At 39.2% G+C, this 5,036-nt stretch overlaps 1 non-coding gene across 1 annotated transcript; it reads left to right on the top strand.

The window, feature by feature from the left end:
• The first annotated feature begins 3,903 nt into the window (after window positions 1-3,903).
• LOC143660424 (U6 spliceosomal RNA) lies at window positions 3,904-4,014 on the top strand. Its single transcript, XR_013164030.1, has one exon. It is a non-coding gene; the product is annotated as a U6 spliceosomal RNA (small nuclear RNA).
• Window positions 4,015-5,036: the final 1,022 nt, after the last annotated feature.

Here is a 5,036-nt window from a genome sequence, read left to right as displayed (position 1 = left end):
TGTCCCTTTCCTAGAAATAGAGCTCTAGTGAGTGCAATAAGCTCTGTCCATTGTGCAGACATACCTGGGGAAAGTTGCCCCACTCTTTATTACCATTTGTAGACTTACCACTGCATAACCAGTTTTCTGAAGTCTTCTCTCCATGAAGTGGCTTCCATCAGTGGAAGGAAACCACTCAATGTCTGGTTGTTCTAAAGGTTGATCAACCAAATCCAGGTGGCTGGAATAGACTTCATCAATTATTTGTATACAGTCCTGCACAGGTTCTCCTGATCCCATTCAGAAGTAAGGTAGCTGGGTTTAAACTAGAAGAAGCTTTTAGAGTGATGTTAGGATTATCTAGTAGAATAGCTTGATGTTTACCTAACACCAGTGGTGAGCCAATATCCACCTTTCTGTTCTAACCACAGAACACATAGTGTGGTGTGTGCTCAGTGGTGGGTTGTCCTGAAGTAAATTTTTTAGCTTCTTTGAGAATGTCATAGGTGGCTGCCACAGCCCTTAGGCAAACTGGCCACCTTGGGTGGTATTGTGTAATTTTTAGAAGAACAGGCCACAGGATGTCTGGCATGTCCTAAGTTTTGAGTAAGCACTCCTGATCTGATCCCTTGTCTTTCATGTATGAAAAAGTCAAAGTGTTTTCTTGGGTCCGCGAGGCCTAGGGATGGGGCTATCAGAAGTTCTCTTTTTATTTTCTGGAAGGCATTCTTACATTCAGTTGTCCAATTTAGAGGCTCTTCTCAGATCCTGGTAAGGCTTTATATAAAGGTTTTGCTATGAGCTCAAAATTAGGTATCAAAAAAAAAAAAAAAAAAAGGTATCCAAATCCCATAGAATTCTGCCATCCCTAGGAATCCTCAAAGCTGCCTTTTTGTAAGTGGCTCTGCTATTCAGGCTAAAGCCTCTCTCTGATCTGGTAATAGATTTCTCTGTCCTTTTGATAGCTCAAAACCTAGCTATTTCACTGATTCTTGTGAACTTTGAGTGTTTTTCTTTGAGACTTTGTAATCTTGGTTTGCTAAGAAATTCTGAATTTGAATAGCGTTTTTATCTGATGCTTCTTTGGTACAGCTTGCTATTAATATATCTTCTACATATTGTAATAATACTCCTTCATGTAAGAGTAAATCCTTTAAATCTCTGGCTAATGCTTTTCCAAGTATTGTGGGAGCATTTTTTAAACTTTTTTTTTATTGTATAGTATAACATATATACAAAGCAAAGAAATAAATAAGCAATAGTTTTTTTATTAATTAAAGAAAAAAAGAAATTAACCCAACATTTAGAAATCATTCCATTCTACATATAAGCAATAGTTTTTAAAGCACTCTTCGATAAGTAGTTACAGCATAGATCCTAGAGTTTGTAATGGGCTACCATATGACCCTCTCAGATTTTTTCCCCTTCTTGCTGTGTTCTAGTTTGCTAGCTGCCAGAATGCAATATACCAGAAGTGGAATGGATTTTAAAAAGGGGAATTTAGTAAGTTGCTAGTTTACAGCTCTAAGACAGAAAAAATGTCCCTATTAAAAGAAGTGAATAGAAATGTCCAAATAAGACATCCATGGAAAAACACCTTGGTTTAAGAAGGCCGATGAAGTTCAGGGTTTCTCTCTCAAGTGAGAAGCACATGACAAACACAGTCAGGGTTTCTCTCTCAGCTGGAAGGGCACATGGTGAACACAGGGTCATTTGCTAGCTTTCTCTCCTGGCTTCCTGTTTCATGGAGCTCCCTGGGAGGTATTTCCTTCTTCGTCTCCAAAGGTTGCTGGCTGGTGAACTCTGTTTCTTGTGGCTATGTCATTCTTCTCTGCTGTCTCTGAATCTCTCTCGTTCTCCAAAATGTTTTCTCTTTTATAGGATTCCAGTAAACTAATCAAGACCCACCCAAATGAGTGGAGACACATCTCCACCTAATCCAGTTTAACAACCACTCTTGATTGAGTCACATCTCCAGGAAGATGATCTAATTACAGTTTCAAACATGCTCTACTGAATAGGGATCAGAAGAAATGGCTGCCTTTGCAAAATGGGATTAGGATTAAAACATGGCTTTTCTAGGGTACATACATCCTTTCAAACCAGCACAAGCTGCTCCAGGATATAGAGGCTAGAAGGTTTAATTTTTTTAATATATAATCATATTCTACTTTTTCCATCTTTTTTTTTTGTGAAAAGTAACATATATACAAAAAAAAAAAAAAAAGCAATAAATTTCAAAGCACTGCACCGGAATTAGTTGTAGAACATATTTCAAAGTTTGACATGGGTTACAATTCCACAATTTTAGGTTTTTACCCATAGCTGCTCTAAGATACTGGAGACTAAAAGAGATAACAATTTAATGATTCAGCATCCATATTCATTTGTTAAGTCCTGTCTTCATTGTATAACTCCACCATTGCCTTTGATTTTTCCATCCCTCTCCTTAGGCGTTTGGGCTATGGCCATTCTAAAGTTTTCATATTGGAAAGGTCTGTCATTAATATGGGGTAAGAAGATGGAACTATCTGATGTTCTGGAGAGGCTGGGGCCTCTGGGTTTCACTTTTACCCTGATGACCCCCTCACCCAGTCAGATGTCTGAACATGGAACTGGAAATGATTTCTCATTTTGAAGCTTTTCAAGGCACCAAAAGTCTCTGGAGTGCCAGCAGAACAGAGAAACCCTGGTTGCTGAGCCTCTAGACTAAACTCAGTCCAATGGCCACAAAAGGCTCAGTTACCTGGCTCACCTCCTCTGCTGGGGCTCCAGAGATTTGGGCATTTGTCTCGTCTGGGTTGCCAAATTGTTACTGGACAGCAGCCATGGATTCTTCTGTCTGATGCACTCAATAACCAGTTCCTGAGATACAGGGGTTTCAAAGAGAGAAAGAGTTTATTACTACACATGTAGCAGGAGAGCGACAGCTAACAGCTCAAAATCTGTCTCCTCACACTGCAGTAATTCAGATAATTTTATTAGAGAAAAGGTGAGCAGGTTTGGAATAGTGAGTATAGTGGTCCCAGATGATATAATTATGGGTGACCTAATTAATGAGCATGTGCAGATTGACTACATGCTTAGTCACTGAGTGTATGAAAGAAAATGGCAGAATGGGGCATAGGTGAGTTGTAGGTTAAAGTGTAAGCTACTGCACATGTCAGGTGGGCCCACTTAGGTTAAATCCAGTCTTGATCATCAAGATAATTTGGGACCATGGCAAGTAAACATACCACCATCCCCCTCCCTACATGGGACATGAATCCCAGGGGTGTCAACTTCCCTGGCAATGGGGGACAGAAATCCTAGAATGAGCTGGGACTCAGCATCAAGGGATTGAGAAAGCCTTCTTGACCAAAAGGGAAGAGAGAATGAGACAAAATAAAGTGTCAGTGGCTGAGAGATTTCAAACAGAGTCGAGAGGCTATCCTGGAGGTTATTCTTATGCATTATATAGATATCCCCTTTTTAGTTTAAGGTGTATTAGAGAGGCTAGAGGGAAATGCCTCAAACTGTTGAGTTGTGTTCCAGTAGCCATGTTTCTTAAAGGTAATTGTATAATGATTTAGCTTTCACAATGTGACTGTGTAGTTGTGAAAACCCTGTGTCTGATGCTCCTTTTATCTATGGTATGGACAGATGAGTAAAACATAAAGATTAAAAATAAACAAATAATAAGAGATACAAATGTTAAAATTAAAAAATAAATATATTGGATAGATGGAAATACTAGTGGTCAAAGAGAGGGAGGGGTAAGGGATATGGTATGTATGAGTTTTTTCTTTTTTCTTTTTATTTCTTTTTCTGGAATGATGCAAATGTTCTAAAAATGATCATGGTGATGAATATACAACTATGTGATGATATTGTGAGCCATTGATTGTACACCATGTATGGGATGTTTGTATGTTAAGAGTGCACGTGCTTGCTTGCTTCAGCAGCACATATACTAAAATTGGAATGATACAGAGAAGGTTAGCATGGCTCCTTCACAAGGATGATGTGCAAATTTGTGAAGTGTTCCATATATATATATTTTTCACAATATCATCACTTAGTTGCATATTTATCATTTCTTAGAACATTTGCATTAATTCAGAAAAAGAAATAAAAAGACAATAGAAAAAGAAATAAAATGAACACAGGAAAGAAAAAAAAAAGATTATACTTACCATACCCCTTACCCCTCGCTTTCATTGATCACTAGCATTTCAAACTAAATTTATTTTAGCATTTGTTCCCCCTATTATTTATTTTTATTCCATATGTTCTACTCCTTTGTTGACAAGGTAGATAAAAGGAGCATCAGACACAAGGTTTTCACAATCACACAGTCACATAGTGATAGCTGTATCATTATTCAATCATCCTCAAGAAACATGGCTACTGGAACACAGCTCTACATTTTCATGCAGTTGCCTCTAGCCTCTCCATTACATCTTGAATAACAAGATGATATCTTCTTGATGCATAAGAATAACCTCCAGGATAACCTCTCGACTCTGTTTGGAATCTCTCAGCCATTGACACTTTGTCTCATTTTCCTCTTCCCCCTTTTGGTTGAGACGGTTTTCTCAATCCCTTGATGCTAAGTCTCAGTTCATTCTAGGGTTTTTCTCAATCCCTTGATGCTGAGTCTCAGCTCATTCCAAGATCTCTGTCCCATGTTGCCAGGAAGGTCCACACCCCTGGGAGTCATGTCCCACGTAGAGAGGGGTAGGGTGGTAAGACTGCTCATTGTGTTGACTGGAGAGAGGGGCCACATCTGATCAACAAAAGAGGCTCTCTTGGGGGTGACTCAGGCCTAAATTTTAAGTAGACTTGACCTATCCTTTGCGGGGTTAAGTTTCATATGAACAAACCCCAAGACTGGGGGCTCTGCCTATAGCTTTGGTTGTCCATACTGCTTGTGAGAATATCAAGAATTCAACTTGGGGAAGTTGAATTTCTCCCCATTCTCACCGCTCCCTGAAGGGGGCTTTGCAGATACTTTTCCACTCATTGATTGAGTCACTCTGGGATTCATCGGGGCATCACTCTGGACAAACCAGCAA

Source organism: Tamandua tetradactyla, chromosome 16 (assembly GCF_023851605.1).
Source record: "Tamandua tetradactyla isolate mTamTet1 chromosome 16, mTamTet1.pri, whole genome shotgun sequence".
NCBI classification, from domain to species: domain Eukaryota; kingdom Metazoa; phylum Chordata; class Mammalia; order Pilosa; family Myrmecophagidae; genus Tamandua; species Tamandua tetradactyla.
The sequence above is the reverse complement of the archived record's forward strand: the minus strand, read 5'-3'. Positions and strand labels throughout refer to the sequence as shown.